This window comes from Podarcis bocagei (assembly GCF_964188305.1).
Source record: "Podarcis bocagei genome assembly, chromosome: 10".
In the NCBI taxonomy this organism is placed as follows: domain Eukaryota; kingdom Metazoa; phylum Chordata; class Lepidosauria; order Squamata; family Lacertidae; genus Podarcis; species Podarcis bocagei.
Genome location: NC_138135.1, coordinates 36,459,477 through 36,483,331, shown reverse-complemented (window position 1 = coordinate 36,483,331; position 23,855 = coordinate 36,459,477). Strand labels below are relative to the sequence as shown.

Sequence of the window (23,855 nt, the reverse complement as noted above, 5' to 3'; positions counted from 1 at the left end):
CCAAACCACCCTCCTAGTTTCAGTGCTAAGAAGTGGCTTCTTTGTTTGATCGCGATGATGGCAAGGACGATGCTTATATAAACAAAACAAGTGTGTGTGAGGTAGCATGCAAGACTTGATCATAGCCCTACTCTGAGAACTCGGGGGCATGCGTGGAAACAGCTGAGTTGCTCTAAATGGGAAGCACTTGAATTTGGTGTTCAGTTTCTGGGCGAGGCTGTCAACATGGCTACAGGGAACTGATACCAGTCAAGAACAAGGATGAGCTAACTGGCCCTCGGGCTAATTTTGTGCAGCCCTCAGATTTCATAAGCCCTCTGCGAGCAATCAGTTCAAGTCTCTGGCAAGAGTCAGATGTCCCTTTCCCAGAAGTTTGCTGGGGAGAGAAGGGGGGCAGAGGAAAAAGAGGGTGTTGTATATAAGAAAATGGGGAAGCCCCGCCCACCACTGGGTTTGGCTCCACCCACAGTTGACATGTTTCACCCTCCCCTTGGGCCCAAAACAATTTTCTCCGGGGGGGGGGGACTTGCCCATTCCTGCTCTAGGAAAAGTTTAAGACTTAACAGGTTTGCAATGGTGGTGGAAGTTCAGAACGTAAGCAAGTAGCGAAAGTTCACTAGGGGAACTACAAGATCACCCCACCACAGCCACCCCAATGCCATCTTCTAAATTTCGCCACCATGTCTTCCATTCAGATGACCGACCATGCTTGCACCCCATTCCTATTTGCTCTCCCTGCTCCCAATGTTTGCTTTCTTAGCATACGTAGAATCAGCGCTATTTTTTCTAGAAAAATAGGGGTGCCGGAACTCACCAAGAATGCCTCCCTCTTAGAATGGCAATGGTGCCCACCTGAGAAGTGCCAGGAATGAGTTACTCCTGGAAGAAAAGCCCTGCGTATAATTTAAAGGCAGCTTTTCAAGCCTCTTTGCCAAATGCGTCTGCCCTGTTCCATGTGTGTGTGTACACAGGCTGCTGATACCAGTATTTCGAGACAGTGATAAGATTGTCTTTGAATCTCTTTTTCTGCCTTTTTTGCCAGTTCTGGGTCATTGTAACGGTGAGTCCAACTGATTAAAAGCAGTCTGGCTTTGCCCTATTGATTTCCAGGAGGCTCAATGCACTTTACAGACACACAGGTTGGGTATGGTTAATTCATTGGTTTCTAGAGACTTTCTGGGTATCTCTGTGGACTAGGGGTTGCCAGTGTGGCACCCATGGGTGCGCATGAATTCCCAGAGGTCTTCCCTGGTATCTGTGGTTCCTCCTGCCCAGTGAAATCAGACATGAAATAGGCATTCTAGTGTAACCAAATAATACATTGGTGTGTGTGGTACCCATGACAGTTCCTGCAGTTTGCAAACACAGGACCAGCAAGTTTGCTGACCCTTGCTTGAAACTCCTGAGTCCCTTTGAATATTAAGCTGAGCTGTGGCCATGAGAGGAAAGGGGGGTGTAGGGGGGCTCCCAGAGATACCATGATGCTTGCCTTGTTCTTCCAAAAGAGTCGTTGCAGGGAGGTCAAAGACACACCTTAAATTTTCTCCTAATAAATTGCACACACAAAATTTGACTTCTGACTCCCTGACAATGAGCTGCAACCACTTGGTCTGTGTGTTTATGATGGGGCATTTGCCAGGAGTTTTAGCCAGGTCCTTATCTACACAACTATGTGTTCTCTGATAAAGATTCCTTTTTTCTTACAAAATGCTATTTGGACATTCCACTTTCTACTGTTTCCAGTGTTGGCCGAGTGTGCTTGCAGTGAAGCGAGAAGGTCAGCGTCTACAAAGGAATCTTCCCTGAAAATATTGCAGAAATGGTACCTCATACCTCTTCAGCTTACACCTATTAACCCTTCCCTTCACCTGGTCTGTAAGCAAGGATGTGGAACTAAGGCACATGGCAGCATATGTGGTGGTGTCAGGTATTGGGGAGACAGTCTTTCTAGAGATATTATCTCTAGAAATATATCTACATATTATCACTGGTCAACAAATAACTCAGTCCCTTGTGTTAACTTTACTGAATACACAGGGTCAGAATACAGGTATTTGTTTTAGAAAACTTGGTTATTTATTGTTAGTAATTAGATTTGTTATAGCCTGTTTGAGGGGAGACTTGGAAGGGGCATCCTTATCCAGTTGGTTTAACAGAGTCTGGCAATTGCCCTTAATAGATAAATTGACCGTCAAAATAAGACTGGCCAAAGGACAGAGACACCAAGACTCATTTACAACTGGCTGGTATTGTCTTATGGATTACATGAATAAGAAAAACAAAAGCAACATTGAACTTTCAAAGACATCCAGATATTTTTGGTTGCTGTAGATTAAATAATATTATATGCTTTAGACTGATGACTGGGTATTCTTATGCCATATCTTTATTGTATACCTTGCAATTTCTTTTAAGCATGTGTGTGTGTGTGTGTGTGCGTGCGCGCGTGTGTGCTTTTAAATATATATATCCTAATGAAGCTATTTGAAAAAGGTCATGCTTGCATAATGCTTCATCTATTGATTAGTACAGCCTTCCTTATCCAGCTACCTGCCTGATGTTTTGAACTCAGCTCCCATCTGTTCCAGCCAGCATTGCAAATGGCCAGACAATGCAGTGCCAAACATGGGAGGGCACCAGGTTGGGGGAGGCTGGATCAGTGAGCATGTTTAGTTGCGAAAACCTATCGCAAGTAAATTTAGTTTTGCGCCCAATCGGGTTGGCGTTGGACAGGTCAAACAAAAATGGGATCAGTGGTTGAAAGGACATTCAATAATACTTGAGGATCTAAGGAGTTGACTTTGCATGAAATGTTCGTAGCACAGGTGTGTGCACTCAGGCTACAAACTCAGGCCCCCACCCAATGCAAAACCTTGTTAGATGTGTGCAAGAGGTTGTTGTGCAAGAATAACAAAATGGGCTTGGCTTGCATTTGTTTCTGGCTTCGCTTCCTTCCTGATTCTGGCAAATGGCCCAGAGATTTGGCTGGCAGCTTAGATCTCTGGTGCTGCCCTGGCTGTTTTTGTGTTTGCCTCGTGCTGCATCCCAGTAATGAACTCAAGGCGGGAGTTTGGAGCCGAGGTCTAGGAAGTCACTCGACAGGAAAATACTTACCCTTGCCTGAAATTCAGCACAGCTGGCTTACCACATTCAGAAACAAGCGAATAAAGACGCTATCATCTAAAGACACCCCCTCCACACAATGAGTCAATTACATCCAGAATTTTAGGCTCACTGCTCCTTCCTTCCAAATCCAAATCTGGCCTCCCTGTCGGAGGATGCCTGCAGTTGCACACAGAGCCAGCAGAAGGCACTGTGGCTTCACTAGGATGGAAAAGGGCTGCTTCTTGCTAAAGGGAGAGATATTTGCAGGGCTGCCTCCTCCATGAGGAATGTGTGTGATCCTGACTCCTGGCAGCCCCAGCTGGCCCTGCCATTATTCAGTGCTTGCCTCCAGCAGCACATTTCTGAAAGGTTACAAATTGTCAATGATTTTGTTTATTATATTTTTACTGCTGCGATGAGGTATGGAGAGAGATGGAGATTTTCCGCCTCAGGCGTCACAGTACTCGGGTCGGCATTGCTTCCAATAAACCTGAGGTGCAAGGGCTCCTCGCTCAGAGGAGGATATGCTTACTTAGACCGATAGATGCAAATGCAGAAATAGTATTATAATCTAAAGAGGAACACAGTGCATCTCACCATCATGGGGAAGGCTGGGACTGGACGGTCTGCTCATGGCTGCTGTCCAGGTGCTTAAAACCATTCAAACAGAAATCAAGCATTGCTCTGTCTTTCTTGGTTCCCAGCTTGCTGCTTTGCTTCTACCTCACATCACTCTTGCCTTTGCCTTTTTTCTAACCACCAGCTAGTTAAGGGAGTGGGGGCACCCATTTGCCATCTCGCACAGATCCACATCCTTTGCTCTCTTAATGGTCCGTCACTCAGGCTATTGTCTCAACAGAAAGCCGGCCTGGCTTATATTTTAACACTTGCCACATCCAGGGGTTAGAAGGCTCTTGGCATAAGAGCCTGCCCCCCCCCACCCCCAATGCATGACACTATCTTAAGCAGCAGCAGAATCAAAAGCTTGTTTGGAAAATAATATCTTCAATAGCTGGTGGAACATGGCACCTAGTCCAGCAATGTTGCTTATTGCTGATTTTTCACTTCTGTAGGCAGCCAGCTCAGGGGTAGGGGACCTCTGATATGCATGGCAAACACATCTAATGGACTCCCAATCAGTTTTGAAAAAATGAAAACCAGCCCTGGGAGGCAACCATTTTGATTAAGCACATGGAGGGGATTAATCCTTTCCTTGTCAGCCATTTTCCTGCTCAGAACCATCCCTCCTGAGCTGTTTATCCCACTGTTCTTTATTGGGTTACAGGTGTGTCTACAGTATAAACTTTGGATTTGGCAGTTTGCCTCAAAATTTGCAGCTTGGCACTTCTTGATTGATTTTATATTCTCAGGTGTCCTGTATGAAATCTTTTAAGAGGTCATCTGCATGTGATCTAACACATACCATATTTGCACTGGGTTATCCCATTAGCAAAGAGCTTTGCTAGCTCCAGGGCGTATCTTTGTCTTACTGCCTCAAATGTCCCTCATTTCAGAGAATATAACAAGCAACAGAACACGTAACAGGGTTTTATAGTTGGTGAAACCATTCTGCTTCAACAACTTCCTCATTGCTCCTCTAGCCTGAACACAGAAAGCTAGCAACCAGGTTTTTAAAAACCCACACAGCTCCCATGTACTCTGTACATCAGGGATGGGGGAATCCCTGGCCCTATAGATCTTGTTGTTGGACTCTAACTCCCATCAGCCCCAGTGAGCATAGTCAGTGGCCAAGGATGATGGGAGTTGTAGTCCAACAACATGCAGAGGGTTGTACCTTATCTCTTGCTGCTCCACAAAGATAACAGTCCTCTTCTCAGCCACAGCAAGACTACTGATTTCTAGCCTATAATAAGTGATGTTGGGCCAAGGGAGCAGAATTCACAGTTCATGGTTCATCCTCCTGGGTTCCTGAAGCAAGTAGTCAGGGTGGCTTTTCATATAGGGAGGCAGGAAGAAACATGATTGAATCTGCACCCTGGACTGCTGCGCACCTTGTAAATTAACACAAGAAACTTGGGCTTGGTCCATTGGCTCAGCGACAGCCAGGGCAGGCTTTAAGCCCTGGAGATATGTGTTGGCTATATTTTCTCCCCCTGGCACAGCGCTGGAGAGCAGACTGACTAGGCACACAGGTCACAGTCCTCCTCGCTATGATGAGATGAACTGTATTTCTATTTAAACTATAGTAATTATTTCAAAATGTCCATCTGTACATATACGTGAGCATATGCAAATTGGTGTCCTCTTTTGCCCTCTGTTTTGGTGAGGCATAGCAGAAGGGGACATGTCCTCTAGAACTCCCTTCAATGCTTAACATGGCCTATGAACGTTAGGTTTGATGTTATGCAAATACTGTAATGGCATTGTCCAGAGGCTCTTCCTCCCCCGCATTTGATTCTAAACATTTGTATCCCTGTGATATTCTGCAGTTACGGAAGTGTAGCGGCAACACCATAACATTGCACTTTATGACATTTCTCTGCTCTTGCCAATCACACTCCATCCTAAGCGCCGGCGGACACTGGCTGTCAGAAGCAATACCTTGCTCCAGAGTCAAACACAGACTATTTACTTGCATGCAACTATGAGGATATAAACCTTTCCATGTTGATTTTAGCATGGAGAGGTTTCGTGATTTTTTTTTTATAACATCCAACAACAGAAAAGCAAAATGGGGTTTGTGTGTGTCAAGTTCTAAGTAACAGTTGTGCCATGTGCAATCACAAGTTTTCTGTAAATTATGTTACTTGGAAGCTGGTGTTGACAGAATGATTTGTTAGCTTACCCTATATTTGACATTCATATTATCACAGGATAATTTCCCCTGTTTCAGTTTATACCCCTGAAACCCAGCGGTGTTTAGCATTGCTTTACATTTTAAGATGCTAATGATCACATGTTAACGAACCTGGATCATTCACCCTTTAAAAGTGACACCGTTTTGAACATGCATGCCGTCTCTCCCTCCTCAAAAAATGTGGAAAAGCAGTGTGGTTCTTTCTGCCATGTACTAACTGTATGAACTTCAAACATTATTGAGTACACAACAGGGTGCTTTCATTTGTATCTGTTAAAACCATAATGCATGAAGGAGAGCTGTAGCATGCAGTCCACTCCATGCTGCTGTTACATTGCCTTTTCTTATTTCAATAGATTTTACATGGCTACAGTGCAGTGACAGTTCTGAATGGAATCCTGCCCCTGGCGTGTGGTCTTCTTGTATTAATGAAGGCACTTTTGCTCTGCTCCAGGAAGGAAAATTTGCATGCATAAGCAGCCTTCTGAGTGTGTTGCCAATTTGGTGGTCTTTTTTGAGTGTAATACTAAGCTATGGTCAGGGCTGTCTTAAGCATATGTGGCACTGGGGTGCAAAGATCCACCTGCCCCCCCCGGTTACCCAGTTCCAGGAGCGCAGGAGGGAGGAGCTGGCCGGCTGCCTCAGCGTCTCGCTGGCTCGGTTGCCCCCGAACTCACAGCACAGAGCCGCTCACAGCAGAAGAGCCCACCGTGGCGCTCCGACTGAGAGGCGGGCTCTTCCCCGGACTCAACTCTCAGGCCCCGGACTCTCGGCCTGGCACCCCTGAGAGCCCGGCGCCCAGGTGCCCTGCACCCCTAGAGCCTATGGGTAAGACAACCCTGGCTATGGTTTAGAGTTACATGGGCGAGTCTTGGGCTTGGAAGTTACTCTCCTCCTCCTCCTCCTCCTCCTCCTCCTGGTGCGGCTATGAAGAGACAGGAAGCTTCCACTTCCATCTGTAACTAATTGTTGTCATACTGTCTCAAACCCATCAAACTGTGGTTAGCCTTAACTAGGCCCAAGCAGGGGTGTGAGGGAAGCCAGGTGCACTTGCCTTGGGCTTTGGAGGGCTAGGCTGGCCAGAGGGCCCTGCCAGGGGCCTGCCGGACTTGCACTGTCATGCCAAGAACAAGACTTCCTTCCGGGGCCTCAGACAAGCTCTGCACAGGTCTGGCCTTAACTATGGTTTATGATTGAAATGAGCCAATTTCAGACTATGGTTTATAAAGCTGGCTTAGCTCCCTAAACTATGGAAGGGAAACGTGTGGTTCTCCGGATGTTAGACTCCAGGGCCAGCATAGCCAGTGGCTGGAGATGATGGAAGATGGCATCCAATGGCATCTACAGGCTGCCGGTTCATCATTCTGGTCCTTAATTTTAGATATGGTTCATCAGAGTTTAGGGTTTGCAGCTAAATGAAAATGGAAGCAAATGCTCCCAGCACACATGGTCAGACAGCATTTCCCTCAACCTGAAATAACCACCTCATGCTGTTAAACATATGGATTGATGTGGGATAGGCGGGGGCAGAGCTTATTTCAAATTAAACACTGCCAAGCAAATCTCCTTTTTCACCTTTATTTTGGTTAAAGTCCACATAGCAAGAATGCTGTGAGTGAATGCCACACATGCTTTCATTGTGGAGAGAGCTATTCCAGCACAATCTCAGTTGCTCAAAGGGAGACTTCAAAATGTGTCTGGTTTAGTGGGTCTTTTGATTCACTTTTGAAAGCTTGAGAACAAAGGCAGCACTCGCAAAAGCACATCGGGAAGCATGCACAGAGTTTCACCAGAACAAGGAGAGAAGCCACTCTTCCTTTTAGCCAAAGAAGATTGTGGAGTCACTCCCAAAAGGGTGTCTGTGTGTTGCTGTTGTTGACAAGGTGAACTTAATGAGGAGAGAGAGGGAGGGAGCACGCACACAAATGGAAAGGAAATCTTGAAGCAGGAGTCCAGCTCCTTACCTACACTTTTGCTGTTGTTTTACTAACAGTTAGAATTAACCAGTGTTTAATCCTTTCAAGTTCCATGGAACACTTTAAGTCAAAGAACAGATGAAGCAAAGCAAATAGACCATGTTCATGTAAGCATGTCTGCAGAGAGAGTATTAGTGAACTCTTGCGTGTTCCTTCCTTCTGTTGTAAAAAGAGCTTTATCATTCAAGGTCACCAATACTAGGCCAGATTATTGGGTTTTTGAGTAGGTGCCGTAACAATGTTACGAGGGGTATGTCTGAACCCACGTGTCTGTCCACCACCTATCTGCTCCCTACACACACTTCCAAGAAGTTTAGGATCTTTTGCTGGAGTCAGTATGCATGCCCGTTGCCCCATAAAGAAGGCACATATCTCAATCAATCAATCAATCAATCAATCAATCAATTCTACCCCACTCATCTGGCTGGGTTTCCCCAGCCACTCTGGGCGGCTTCCAACAAAATATTAAAATACAATAGTCTGTTAAACATTAAAAGCTTCCCTAAACAGGGCTGCCTTCAAATGTCTTCTAAAAGTCCGGTAGTTGTTTTTCTCTTTGGCATCTGGTGGGAGGGCGTTCCACAGGGCAGGCGCCACTACCGAGAAGGCCCTCTGCCTGGTTCCCTGTAACTTCGCTTCTTGCAGTGAGGGAACCGCCAGAAGGCCCTCGGCGCTGGACCTCAGTGTCTGGGCAGAAAGATGGGGTGGAGACGCTCCTTCAGAAAGCTTGGTTTATTATGCGAAAAGAAAGAAACAAGAGTATATGGGTTACAGTCAGGTTCAGATATGCAGGCAGCAAATCATGCAGCACAGACACATCTTGATCTGAAAAGGTAAAGGAATCCCTAACTATCCCCAAAGCCTAGAGAGTGGGTGTAACAATGTGCCGCAGACCCATGCTAAAAAGAGAAGGAAAGGGGAATATACCTGATATTGAAGGAACACTAAGTCAGGGATCAGAGATCAATGCAAGAGTTAAGCTCTTCCTTTAAAATCCTGTACTATCAAGGCAGCAGGAATCTCACCCATTCCTTTGCTCTGTGTCCAGCGAATGTATGTCTACTATTCTGTTGACTTCACCAAGTTTGAAGTTGAAAGGAAACGACCCAAGTAAGAAATGACTAACTGGTTATCTGCATGTTTCCTGAATCTGCATGTTTTCTGAATCGTGAGTTTACCTTGGGATGAAGATCCTATTGTCAATGTGGAACCCAATTCTTTCTTACAGGAGGTGATAATTAATCTCAGCTGTTATCATAGGATTAGTGTGCCAATCTCCACATTAAGAATTAGACAGTCAGGATATTTACTCATGCCTTCCATGTCAAATTTGAGACAAATATAGTTTATTGAGGGGTATCTTTTTAATATGAAGTTATGCCAACTGCACTGGTGCCAGGATCTACCAGATTACAACATGACATGGCTCTGCCTTCAGTTTTATGCTTTAGACATTGCACAAAAGGAAACAGGTCCAGGGAGGAAAGAGTAAAACAAGCAAATTCAGTACCAAAATGTTTCAGATGCACAACCACCAGGTAGAATGGGCTGAGGAAGATAGTTTTAGGAGAGGAAGAGTCAAAAGGCCAGTGCATTGTGTTAAAGCAATCACTGAGTCCTATAAAATATACCCTTTCCTTTTGTGTGTGTGGCTTGTCTCACCTATTAACTCATTGTGTTCCTTTTTTGGGGACTACTGAAAGGGCAGGAAGAGCACCTGTAGTTCTGTGGCAGAGGCAAAGTCCCTGACATTGCAGTAATAATAAAAGGGTGTCTGTGGTACCTTGGAAAGACTTCTGCCAGAGTGCCTGGAGCCAGGGCCAGATTTGCAGATGAGGCCCTAAGCTACTGAAGGTAATGGGGCCCTTTATATGTCCAGCTGTCCTTTGTCAACAACAAATTGGCACTGTTTTTTGTTGTTGAATATATGCTATCTGGTAATTTATGGACCTAATAGGTATCTAAAGCCATTTGCACATAACAAAATATGTATTTTATCAAAGTAATTGTTGAACTGAAATACAGTTAAGAAGAAGTATATAAATAGTGAAATACAATTAAGAAGAAGTATATTAATACAGTGGTACATCGGGTTAAGTACTTAATTCGTTCTGGAGGTCTGTTCTTAATCTGAAACTGTTCTTAAACTGAAGCACCACTTTAGCTAATGGGGCCTCCGGCTGCTGCCGCACAGCTGGAGCACAATTTCTGTTCTCATCCTGAAGCAAAGTTCTTAACCTGAGGTAGTATTTCTGGGTTAGCGGAGTCTGTAACCTGAAGCATATGTAACCTGAAGCGTATGTAACCAGAGGTACCACTGTAGTGAAATAATTATTAATACATACTGTTGCTGTATGTAGGTTTTATTTTATTTGTTTTTTATCTTATATTTTGGAAATGTACATCCAGTTATTTTCCTTTATTTTTTTTTTGGGGGGGGGCAAGAGAGTGGGGCCCTAAGCTATAGCTTGAATAACTTATACATAAATCTGGCACTGCCTGGAGCAGAAGTGTGTTGCATGCACCACTGCTCTAGCTCACTGGAAAGTGATGCCCTCAGCAACACCCTCTTCACCTGTTCAGGTGTCCTTTCCTGCAGGATCACTTTGCTGATCGCAGGAAGTTTCTCTGGCAAGCTGTTGCCCATTGGGAAGAGGGTGGAGTAAGGATGTAAGCAGCCATCCATTTCTGTTCTGAGACGTATTTGCTGCAGGCAGTGCTGCTTCTGTTCTGCTGCAGTTTGGCTTCCAGCAAAAAAGACGTTCATGTTGCTGTCTGTCATGGTGAAATTTGGCACAATTCATTGATTCCCTAGCATTCATTCCCATGCAAAGGAAACACAATGCTTACTGACAGCGGTAACAAAAACAGCAAATATTGATTGCATTTGCCAGATCCATTTCTCTTCTGGATACGAGATGAAGTGAACGTCAGCAATTTCTGCTCCAGTTTCCATTTTTGTCTGAATTCTCTGACATCCCGAAGGTGGAAGAGTGCAGTCTGAAGGCTCAGTATACACATCCCATTTTGTCGTGCCAGCAGAGCTGCAAAAGCAAATTCTCTGTGTTAGTTACAGTATAGGAATCATCCATCAAGCTATCACCTTCCTGGAATCCATTTATTATTGGAGGCTGGATTCTGTTGATAAGAACAACAGTAATGTTGACATTCGCAACACAGAGAACAAATACAGAGAAAGAGAGTGTCTTGGTAAAATCTGTTCCCGGCATCAGGTGAGGCTTGACTGAGTGCTGGCCATTGCTGTCAACAGTGGGAAAGTATCCTGTGTTTTCAGTTATTGGAGTCTTAGCCTCTTAGCAAGCCATTTCCACGAAGTGCATGAGGTCTATTTCATCATCAGAAAGACGCTCATTATCTGTCTACTTGATACTAGGAGGAGACCCTCTTCCTGCTGGCTAAAACCAGCTGAGGTGTGCCCCAGATGCTGCCTCAGGTTCTCTCCCCGCATTTCTCCACCCTTCTTGACTTGGTTGGGTTTTCTTTCGAAGGTTTCAATTCAGCTTTCAAGCTAGCTCTTGCACGAGCAAGTTAAAATATTGCTGGTACTTCTTTGAGACATCAATGAAAGTATCAGATTTACTGCATTTTCTGGGAGGTGACGAGGATGACGAGTGATCAGAGCAGGGCTTGCAACTTGAAGAAGGATGTCTATTCACCTACCCAAGCTCTTTTTGTTCCTGACATCCCTTTCACCCATGTCATGTGTCTGGTGGAACTCCCTGTTTCTGGCCCGGCCACTTGTCAAAAGAAGCCTAGCAATTAGAGATGAGAAATCTATGACGGAGATCATATATCTTTTCTCCCAGTCATTTCTCAGCAATTTTAACCAGTGTTTAATAGCTCTCGTGGGGGGATATTAATCACAGGAGTTGACCTAATTGAGGAAACTGAGAGATCTCATTGTTAGCACACCGGGGGGGGGGGAGATGATGTCTTTTCCATAACCTTTATGTAGCAAATTAATTATCCATAAATGTAATGGTTCTAGGGGTTGCTTGTGCGTAAGCCGGTGCAAACACCTGGCTGGGTTGCCTGAGTGAACCTTTTCTGTCTGGACAGCCACTCTCCCGTGGCTGTCTCAATCGCTGGCAGAATCCGTCAGTGGGCGTTTCTTAAACTTCTTCCAGCAAAGAAGCTCTTTGACACCTAGTCTCCTCCTACTATCTCTGCGCGGAAGCCTTCTGCGCAAGGAGGGCGTAGGCAGCGGAGGACCCTTACTCTCCCCGCTGGTCCCCGGCAAGGAGTCATGGGACCGCCTCGCTGCTTCCCCCATCTGCCCCCCTTCTCCACTGGTGCTACACTGATTCTCTTCTCCAGAAGATGGGCTGCCTCTCCCACTCTCGGGACGCTCTCTGGAATCCCTCTGGATTTTGCTCTCTCCCTCCGGCACTGATGGCAGTTCCCTGACAATAAAGATACTAGAATCACTGAAGAAATCACTTCTGCATCCTGCAGCCATCATGAAAACAAGCAATGCTAGGGGCTTTTTATATTGGGAAAGGTACAAGTGGAAACTGTGGCATTCAGAATTTTAACCCGCCAGCCATGCCCTTTTCCAAGTGCCTTCATTACATTTCTCTTTATTGTCTGGTTTTCTGTGCACCTGCCCCAACAGTTAGGGATGGTTAGTATCCCATACTCATTGGACATGCTCTGTCCCCAATGAGCTGTTTTAATGTCCCTCCTGTTTACTTGCCCCCTTAAAGAGTTAGTGTGCTTCTGCAAAACTTTGGTTCCCCCAAGCCTGTTGATACCTCCACCTTGTGCACAGGTGGTACATTTTGGATGCATAAGGCTCCACACTCATAGAATGGATGGCTCAGTGAGTAGAGCATGAGGTTTTTAACCTCAAGGTTGTGGGTTCGAGCCCACAAACGATTCCTGCATTGCAGGGGTTTGGACTAAATATCCTTTGGGGTCTCTTCCAGCTGTATAGTTCTATGGAATTCACTATTGGTATATAAGATTCAAAGCTAGAATAATACCCTCCTGTTGAAATAATTAGTGCAGCTACATTGAAAAATACTGACATGCTTTCTCTGCAACTTCGATAATACAATACAATACAATACAATACAATACAATACAATACAATACAATAATCACATTTGTTCAACACTTTATGTAGCATTAAATTTAACACTAAGTAGACCACAAGCTTAACATGAGTCAACAGTGTGATGCAGTTGCAAAAAACGCTAATGCTATTCTAGGCTGCGTCAACAGAAGTCTAGTGTCCGGATCAAGGGAAGTAATAGTCATGCTCTATTCTGCCTTGGTCAGGCCACACCTGGATTAATGTGTCCAATTCTGGGTGCCACAATTTAAGAAGGATATTGATGAGCTGGAACATGTGCAGAGGAGGAGGACCAAGATGATCAAGGGTCTGGAAACCAAGCCTTATGAGGAATGGTTGCGTCAGCTGGGCACTTTTAGCTTAGAAAAGAGGACACCGAGAGGAGATATAATAGACATCTTCAAATATCTAATGGGTGGTCACATGAAGATGGAGCAAGCTTGTTTTCTCCTGCTCCAGAGGGCAGGACCTGAACCAAGGGTTTCAAGTTCCAAGAAGGGAGATTCCGTCTAGACATCATGAAGAACTTTCTGACGGTAAGAGCTGTTTGACAGTGGAACAGACTCCCACATGAAGTGGTAGACGCTCCTTCCTTGGAGATTTTTAAGCAGAACTTGGATGGCTATCTGTCAGGGATGCTTTAGCTGTAAGTGTAAGCTGAGCATGTGTGTCCCATTTTGGCTTGATGCACATAAAGACAAATGGCAAAACTTATCAAATGCCCCCAAAATAACAAGTGTCTAAATCTGAGGCCAAGGCAGGTCCACCCATGAGGTGGATTGAGGCAGCCATCTTGAATGGCAAAATCCCATGGGGCGTTTGCCCCCACAGGTGCCACCCCTGCTACCTCCACCTGAGAAGTGAGGAGCCCCGGTGGCGGCTTCCGGCGAGATCTGGCAGAACTCTCAAGAGATCTTGTGGAGCTCACAGGAGATCTTGCTGGAAGCTGCCACCTCATGACCCCGGTAAGTGAGGCTTTGGTAGAGTGGTTTCAATGATGGGAGGGGGGCAGCACCTTCCTGTTTTGCCTCAAGCATTGAAACAGAATGAGTTACCCGTGTCTGAGGCCCTCTTTGAGCTAAGGCCCTCACTCCCTCTCTAATGAGCTATGGTTCTGGGTGGTGAAAGGGGATTTAAATTCACATACCTAGTAGCAGGATTTGGGAGCAGCAAGCATCTAAAGTGGAGGACCCATTTGACCGTTAAGTCCTGAATTTAACATTTCCTGGGAGGGCCTTCTCGGTAGTGGCACCCTCCCTGCGAAATGTTCTCCCTTCACATGTCAAGTAGATAAAGAACTACCCAACTTTTAGAAAACATGTGAAGGCAGCCCTGTATCAGGAAGTTTTTAATGTTTTATGTTTTATTATGTTTTTATATATGCTGTAAGCTGCCCAGAATGGCTGGGGAAACCCAGCCAGATGGGCAGGGCATAAATAATAAAAGATTATTGTTGTTGTTGTTGTTGTTGTTAAGGAGTGATCTTTTCCAAAATAAATCCAATAAAGCTGGCCTAGTTTCCCTGATCTGAAGAATCACAATTCTTTTTGCAGCTCAACATAGTGGAGACTTGCAGACTTGCACCAATAATAATAGTAATAATAATAATATCATTTCCCCCACAGAATAACAAAGCTAGACATTTGTGACCAGTGCAAAATGTGCAAATTAAGCAAACCTGAAACATTTGTTGATTCTCAACCATTTATATCTGTTTGTGCTACTCATAGTAGGGAAGAACTATTTGTTATAACTCTCTTAGTACCCCAATTTTATTAAATCTCACCGGGCAGTGGCCAAATCTGTCTTTTCAGCCATGAGGGCTAGAAATTTGTACTTGAAATTTAAGAGGAGATTCCAAGAACCCTGAATTCTGTGCCCAGTGTGTGTTTCTACTCTTGAAGTTGTAACATCAAGAAATGCTAGCAGTTCTGTTGACAGGGCAGACAGTGCCTTCCTCTTTTCCTCCCTCTTTCTGACTGTTTTCTACGCCTGCTGCACTTGCCAGCCATGTCTGTCATTTGTATTGAATTGGGATTGCTTTCCACCTCTCACAGGCAGCAAATTGCTGGTTAAACATTCATTAAATCTTTCCCTGGGGCATGGCTTGTGACCCACACATTTTGCTTCTGTTGACCAAACAAGTGGAGGAATGTGTCCACAGGCTATCAGCTCCTCCAGAGTGGGCAAGGAGCCCACAAATGTGATCTAAACCCTGACTGGGACTAAGAAGGAAGGGCAACACCTTTTTGTTGTTGTTCGGCTTCTGTCCCTGGGAAAATGCAAGCTTTGTAGTGAAGCGATATAGCAAACTATAAATAGAACCTTGCTGGTAACCCAGCCTTTAGGCATCAGAGAGTTTCTCTCTCTCTTCTCTCCACCCCACCCCGTGTGTGTGTGTGTGTGTGTGTGTGTGTGAGAGAGAGAGAGAGAGAGAGAGAGAGAGAGAGAGCAATTTCACTTGCATACAAAATACCAATAGTGATACAACCAGTGGCAGATTTATGGTCTGTGGGGTCCTGTGTGCCGCCCTTTTGGGGAGCTCTATTCTGTGGGTTAAACCACAGAACCAAGGACTTGCCGATCAGAAGGTCGGTGGTTTCAAAACCCCACGATGGGGTGAGCTCCCATTGCTCGGTCCCTGCTCCTACCCACCTAGCAGTTCGAAAGAACGTCAGAGTGCAAGTAGATAAATAGGTATCGCTCCAGCGGGAAGGTAAACGGCATTTCTGTGTGCTGCTCTGGTTCATCAGAAGCGGCTTAGTCATGCTGGCCACATGACCCGGAAGCTGTACGCCGGCTCCCTCGGCCAGTAAAGCGAGATGAGCGCCGCAACCTCAGAGTCGGCCACGACTGGACCTAATAGTCAGGTGTCCCTTTACCTTTACTATTCATTCACCTATATAAGCATGACTATGTCAAAATTAGAGGTGGATGAGGAGTTGGTAATAATAATGTTTCTGCTTTCTGCACTGTGCTTCCTCCTCCTCAGAGAACTTGGGAACAATCTCTGCTGTGAGCCAGGAAGGAAGAAAAGATGATGGGAATCATGAGGCTCTGAAATGGGTGCTGTTCCCCCCCTCCCAGGGAACAATCAAGGGGGGAAATGGATAATAGTGATGATGATATTGCCTCTGCACCTTCCCATCACCAAACAACATGGGAATAACCTGGGAAACATGTGGCAGCTGGTGTAGCCCAGTGCAGAGTGTGTTGGACTTGGACTGGCAAGCCCTGGGTTTCCTGCTTTGCCATGAAGCACACAGAGTGAGCCAGTCACGATTTCTCAGCATAACCTACATAACAAATTAGTTTAGTTTTGTTTGTTTTTTTGTCCTGGAAAAACTATTAGGTGGAGCAAACCAGAATACCGGGTGAGGTGATGCAGCCAGGGGTCTTATCCTGGCTCTGCAACCTTGACACCTTCATGATCCTTGCCATATGGTTCCTTCACCCACCGTTCCTTGTCATCGCCATGCAAGATGCTTTATGTACCTTTGGTGCCGCACCTTGTTTATGATTCCATGGAAACTTCACCCTGTGCAATGTTCTGGGCTGAGCAGTACTTTCATGGTCTCAGAATTGCAGGCAAAGTGGTTTCTTTTTAACTTTTGTAAACAGAGCTTAAGAACATAAGGAGAGCTCTGCAGGACAGGTAGAAGATCTGTCTGGTCCAGCATGCTGCTCCCCGCATTAAGATATATATCAAGATATGTATTAAGATCAAATGTGAGGCATGGCAGGGAGGTCCATGTGGCATAGTGGTCAGAGTGTTGGGCTAGGAGTGGGGAGACCCAAGTTCAATCCCCACATAACTACAAAGCTCAGTGGGTGACGTTGGGCTAGCTGCTACCTCCCTCAGCTTAGTTTACCTCACAGAGTTGAGGATAAAATGAGGAAGGGGTGGCCATGTACACCACCTTCAGCTCTCTGGAAGAATGGTGGAATAAAAAGGAAATAAGCTCTTTTTAAAAATAAATATTTTTCTTGAAAATATTTTCAGCATAGAATACAATAAAAACAGATCAATCTAAATAAAAATGGAAAAAAGAAAATAACATAAAAGAAAATAAAAAGAAAATAAAAGAGGGAAAAGAAGGGGAAAGAAGAAATACAAAGCTATCAGAGGTAGATCTTAGCCCTTGTCTCACACAATAAGGTGTGGACCCTCCCAGTTCTCACCTGGTTGCTTCCCTTTCTTCTTCCGGCCTCCCACCCTGGAAGATCTTCCCTTCTCTCCCTCAGAAGGTCTTTTACCTCCCACCCGTCATCTCCCTGTGATGATCATCTTATCCTGTTTCATATCAACTTCTTGCATCCCACTTGCCATGTTTCTTTCTTAGTCTCCACTATACATAAAGGGTAATCAGAGGTTATCTTTTAAAATGTGTGTACAATAAACTGGACTTATTTGGGCAACAGTGGGAGCACATGATATGCCTTCTCATTTTAATTGTGTTTTATTTGTGTTTTTTGAAACAGATTTTTTTAAAGGAGGGGTTCTCATCTTCTTGTAGGATTGGTTCTGGTGGTGATTCCTCTGTTTCGCTCGCAGTATTCTTGAGTTTAGAAAGCTGCAGTGAGGGTAAAGGAAAAACCATTCGGTTCTATTTCTAGGGCCAATGCCACTGAACATTGGCCATATTGGCTGGGGCTGATGGGAGCTGGAATCCAACATTAATATCTGGAGGGCCACATGCTCCCTGTCCTTGTTCCACCATTTTGTCTGTAATATCTCTGAGGGTGGTAAGGATTTGAATCCAGAAGTTCTGGGTCAATGGACAGCTTATCCACATATTATGAATCTAAGCATCTTTTTAGACTGGGTGTCCCTGGCATCAAGTACCAGGAAATTAGTGCTTTGTAAATGTTCTGTTTATATTCAGTGTACCATTTAGTAGTGTTGTTCCACACTTCATTTGGAAGTTCAGAGCCAAGACGGGTTTCCCACTTGGGCACATAGCTAGTTTTCTGGGCTGAAGGTCTAATTAGAGAAGGTGTTGCAGATCCTGACAATAAGGCTTTCTCTGTAGGGATAGGGTACCCATGACCCTCCAGATGGTGGATTCCAACTTCCACCAACCCCCAACCAGCATGGCCAGTGGCCTGGGATAATGGAAGCTGTAGTCCAGCAATATCTGGAGGGCCACCATCTTTGATTTACAGATTGCAGTGGATGGAGTTACCTGGACGCTTGCCAAGCGAGATCTTGTTTCTTCTGTAGGAAACTCTGGACGGCTCCTCTTGAATGATCTGGTCAAATGGCTGGCTTTGCTCAGATGCCAGAGCACATTGCAGCCAGTATGTACAGAGCAAACAAAGCTTGGCTTCTAAAGTGCTACTGGAGCATCGGCCAAGATATCTTATACGATCTAACAGGTCTTGTTGACTCAAATCATAGTGCAATTCAAGAAGGCAACTCCCATCCACCCATCTGTAGGAGGAAGCACCAGAGGAAGGGCATTTTGGTGTCTCTGCCATGCCAAACATGGCACAACAGGAGGACCGTCATTCCTACACTAGTCCCAATGCCAGGTGAAGCTGTGACCACCACGGGCTGCTGATATTTTAACAGTAAAAGCTTGCCACTCTATAGTATATCCCACCCAGATGCAAGTCCACCACACATCTGTCTTACAGCTCACATCATATGTGATGTCAAGTGTGGGGCAGGTAAACATGGGGCTGGACCCAAATGGGGTTCATGGCTGGCCTGCAAGGCCACCTGAAAAGCACTGACAATCAGTGGATTGTTCATAGCACTATGCAAAAAAACAGGTCCCCTGGTGTGTTTGTGACATCAGCTGATTGTCAGGCGGACAGTCCTGCCCACGTAGCAAATTTGACCTTTGGGTGGTGCAGGAGGTAAGGATCTGGCTCACTAGTCAGATCCAGTGTCTTATCCCCTGCTATAGTTGTTCTAGGCACACCCTGTCTGTGCCCCCCCCCCGCCACCTGTGCTTCTGGTCCTGATATTAGGATGTGAGCCAAGAGGAATGGGTACAAGGTGTGGAGATCAGACAGAAGGTGGATGAGGGGTGTAAGAGACCCAGTGTGTGTTTGTGTGTGTGTAATGTTTATTGATCTTGGGGGTGAATTATAAAAGTGAATTGGCATTTATAATACTCAAAGCAGAAACAGTCTTTGAACCTTATACATAGTTCAACCCAAAGAAAGGAAAAGAAAGAAAAACGAATTACAAAGTAATCATTGGAGTCCTTTTAAACTACTTCAACCTTTTTCGTTGCAGGGTTTAGCAAATGCAGCTGGACATGCTTAAGACATGGAAGGTCTACTACAGCGATGATGATGATGATGATGCACATCCTGCCTTTTTTCTCTGATAGGGACTCAGGGTGGCTTACAGTTAAAATAGAAACAGTTATAAATAATTCTATATATCCGCCTGTGTAGCTGAGGTTACTGGAGCCTCAATTACTTCATTAATAAATTAAATAAAATCACACCATGTCAAACAAAACTTATTTTTGTTATACTTTTTGTTTCTTTTGGGTTACCTTTTCAGATAAAGCAAAAAGCAAAACAAGAATATACCAGTATTTTAAAGCGGCATTTTCCAAATGTTTCCAGAACCTTGAAGTGGTTAATCTAGCCACTGATAAGAGGAACCTGATTAAGTCTTTATTCTTGCCGTCAAGATTTTGCCCATCCCAGATATTTGAAAATGCTAGGGATGGAAACAGAATAACATCTGGGTGAGTAATCTTCTGTATTTTCTCAAAACCCTTCCACAGTGGGACATGTACCCCACGTGCAGAAAGAGAGAGCGAGAGAGTGAGAGATAGAAGCTTTTGAGGCCCTTCATCTCCAACAGCTTGGGGACGACATATGTGCAATATGTGACAATCTGGTAAATGTCAGGTGCCATCTAAAAATAAATATGAGGCTTGTTTCCTTATATTTCCTTATTTCCGCAATGATGAAATTGAATACGTAGCTTGGTCTCCCAGATTTTTTTTGCTAAGTATCTTCGTTGAGATGACAGCTAAATTCTTTTTCACAGCCTTCGTTTGGTGACAGTGATCCTGGTCAGGCTCTCACACCTATGGTTTTCAGTGAAGGTTTTAAAACACAATTTTAAGGAGTGTGTTTAACACCAATTGTAGTTTGGCCCAAAGTCTTATGAAATCAAAGTGCTAAGAAACAGTGACTAAAAATGCCCCAAGATTCAAGGTTGCCATATATCTTGAATAGCTAAGGAGGAATGTAGAAAAATTAAAGACGCATCTGTTCATTAATGGAGCTGCGGGCTGGAGACAAGAGAGAAAATGAAGCACACAAGAGAGCTTAATATAGGCCTCCACACTTTGCGACCCGCCAATCAAAACACAGCTCAGCAACCAGGTCTGGCAGTCCACGAGGGGCTAAACAAACCTCCTTTCAAAGATGCCTGACTGGGATTGCAGAAGAGTGTAGGAAGTGACAGACTGTGGCGACTGTTGGTCTGTATTCAACTTGGTGGGTCATAAGTTGTGCACGCCTAGTTTAAATATACACAGGGAGACATGAAAGTCAGTGTTCTGGAATGTATCTGAATAATGTGCTTTTTGGCCTGTTGGCTGGCTACCAAATATGCCTGCTTCTTGCTGCTTAGCTACATACAAAATATGTATTAATGACATCAAGGAAACTCCCTTTATATTCAGGTTTACTTGGGAACACATACACGGCAGGTTTTACGTGCTACCAAAAATCCACAAAGCCAAACAACCTTGAACATTCCAACAACCAAACAACCTTGAACATCTGCCAACCACACAGCTACTGAAAGGATTTATTTCTATATTGACTTAAACTTACAAAACATAGTGCAAAGCCTCCCACCACATATCAGAGACACTAATGACTTCTTACTTGAAGTCAAGTCTCTAAACAAGCAGTGCCAATTCCACACCAATACTATACTTTGGATGTCACAGCTATTTACACCAATGCCACATAAATATGGTGTTCAGGCTTTAAATGAGTTCCTTAACAACAGAAATTCTAAAAATCCTCCAACAGAGGTTATTTGCAGTGCTTTTTTTAAATAGAAAAATAGGTGTCGGTACTCGCCATGAAGTTGTTACAATAAGTGTCACACTTTTTAACCAAAAAGAGAGAGGTGCTGGTGCTTCATACCCTTCAGTAAAGGTAAAGGTACCCCTGACCGTTAGGTCCAGTCGCGGACGACTCTGGAGTTGCGGTGCTCATCTCACTCTATAGGCCAAGGGAGCTGGCATTTGTCCACAGACAGCTTCTGGGTCATGTGGCCAGCGTGACTAAGCCGTTTCTGGTGAACCAGAGCAGCGCAGGGAAACTCCGTTTACCTTCTTGCCGGAGCAGTACCTATTTATCTACTTGCACTTGACGTACTTTCGAACTGCTAGGTGGACAGGAGCTGGGACCGAATAACAGGAGCTCATCCTACTGCGGGGATTCTAACCACCGACCTTCTGATCGGCAAGCCCTAGGCTCTGTGGTGTAGACCACAGCGCCACCCGCGTCCCCATACCCTTCAGTACCCTCTTTAAAAAAGCACTGCTTACTCGTAATAACAACATTTAAAGGAGAGCATCACTTGCAAGTACAAGGCATGGCTATTGTGCTACTGTTGCTCCATCTTATGGAAATATATTCTTGGGAAAACTTTAACAAGACAACCCATAAGAGCTCATTAAGAAACCACCTGCATGGTGGAGCCAATATCTTTGTGGTCTGAACTTAGAACAATTTACAAATTACATCAAAACTCTGTTCATCCAGCTAAAGGTAAAAGGTAAAGGACCCCTGGACAGTCCAGTCAAAGGTGACTATGGGGTGTGGTGCTCACCTCACTTTTCAGGCCGAGGAAGCTGGCATTTGTCCACAGACAGCTTTCTGGGTTATGTGACCAGCATGACTAAACTGCTACTGGTGCACGGAGGACTGTGATGAGTGCCGGAGTGCACAGAAATGCAGTTTACCTTCCCACTGCAGCAGTACCTATTTATCTACTTGCACTGGTGTGCTTTCAATCTGCTAGGTTGGCAGAAGCTGAGACAGAGCAATGAGAGTTCACCCTGTCACACGGATTCGAACTGCTGACTTTCTGATCGGCAAGCCCAAGAGGCTCAGTGGTTTAGACCACAGCACCACCCGCATCTCTCATCCAACTACCAAGTTTACATTCAACAGCACCACTGATAATCCACACATCCCTTTTCTTGATGTCCTCCTCATCACTGAAAACAATAAAATAGCCACTGTTCTTTACAACAAACCCCCTGATAATGCCCACATCTACCTATGCTGGAAATCCTGCTATCCAAAGCATCTATTTTTAAAAAGTGTCTACACCTTGGCTTTCAGGAGCAAATTCATTTGCAGCAACAAAGATAAATATCAATGAAGGATCAGAGAGCTGAAAGAACACCTTCTGCAAAGAGGGCATCCTCTACATCCACCAAGCTTCCATTTTGTTTAGAGAAAGCCTCCTGCATCAAATGAGGTGTCAAGTAACAAAGAGCAATATATCTCATTTACGGTAGATTTCCATCCAGCATCTCCTATCACCTGGTAATAAGAGAAAGCTACCTTTTGTTAGCAAATACTGAATGGCTTGCTAAAGGTATCATTCTGCCAGCTTTCAAATCTATGCAAACTATTAGTGAGAGCTGTACCACAGATCAGCAATCATGGATCTCATCCATGTAATTTCAAACCCTGAATCACCTGTGTGATAGCTACCTTCAAAAGCACCAGGAGAAGTAGAACATAGTCAGCTGTTTTAAACTCCTTAATATTGTGTTTCAATATTGTAACTCACCCTGGGAGCTTAGGGTGAAGGGTGAAGGCAAATTAGTAAATCCTAGGCTTGACACACCTCCTACCAAGGCTGAAGCTCTGCAATACTTGGTACATTGGAGGGTGCTGGGTCGTGTTTTGTTGGAAGCCGCCCAGAGTGGCTGGGGAAACACAGCCAGATGGGCGGGGTACAAATAATAAATTTTTATTATTCCTATTATGATTGTTGTTGTTGTTGTTGTTGTTGTTGTTGTAGGGCTGGCGCAGGCTGCAGCCACCTAAAAGTGATTGTAGAAGGCCCTTATGACATTCTATGCCAATTCCAAAATAAATAAATAATTAAATAAAATTAAAATTATAATAATAAAATAAAATGTGGAGTATCTGTTGGTCCGAGGACAAGGCCCGGTTATTTTCAGCTGCATACTCCACTGCATTTGGCGCTATGCGCATTGGCAAAGTGGTTTGTAAGGGCCAACCAGAATCCGCTGCCTGGGGTTAGTTTGAGAGACCTGACCTTGTTCAGATTCAATTTAGTCCTGCATGCCCAATGTTCCAAAACCGATCAGCAGTAAAGGACACTAAACATTTCATGTACGTGAGACCAACCGTCTCAGGTCCATTTCTTATACATTTGGATGGCTCTCGCCTTGCATGTCATCAGTCCACGTGCATTATGCAAAGGGTGATTGCTGCCTGCGGTTTATCCTCAGCTGAATTCGTGGCTAACTCCTTCAGGATTGGGGCCGCCACTACAGCACTGCATTTGCGACTCTCAGCTGAAAGGATGAAGGACTTGGGGGCAGTGGAAGTCTGATGCATTTAAGGGATATATTCGTAAGACCTTGTGATTGTTCACAGTATACTTGACATGGCTTCGTTACCTTCTTTTGCTTTCAGGTGACGTTGCGGTGCACATTTGGATTATAGGCCCTGCACTGTCCCTGCACTGTCCACCGGGTTAGAAACCATGCCGTTAACAGGGACCCTATGGTGCAGGAGCTATGAGGGCGCGCATCTGGATAATCGGGCACAGCATTGTGCACTGGGCCAGGGTCTGCGCCATCAATTC

The 23,855-nt window shown here is 44.8% G+C and overlaps 2 long non-coding RNA genes across 3 annotated transcripts; one reads left to right on the top strand and one right to left on the bottom strand.

The window, feature by feature from the left end:
* The first annotated feature begins 1,745 nt into the window (after positions 1-1,745).
* LOC308596290 lies at positions 1,746-19,478 on the top strand. 2 transcript variants are annotated; one of them, XR_014012442.1, is made up of 3 exons: positions 1,746-1,822; positions 13,457-13,533; positions 19,248-19,478. It is a non-coding gene; the product is annotated as an uncharacterized lncRNA (long non-coding RNA). The 2 variants fall into 2 exon arrangements; XR_014012443.1 differs by lacking the exon at positions 1,746-1,822 and adding an exon at positions 9,571-9,753.
* On the bottom strand, positions 17,439-18,737 carry LOC308596059. Its single transcript, XR_014012290.1, has 2 exons — positions 18,184-18,737; positions 17,439-17,571 (listed from the first exon to the last, which is right to left on the bottom strand). It is a non-coding gene; the product is annotated as an uncharacterized lncRNA (long non-coding RNA).
* Positions 19,479-23,855: the final 4,377 nt, after the last annotated feature.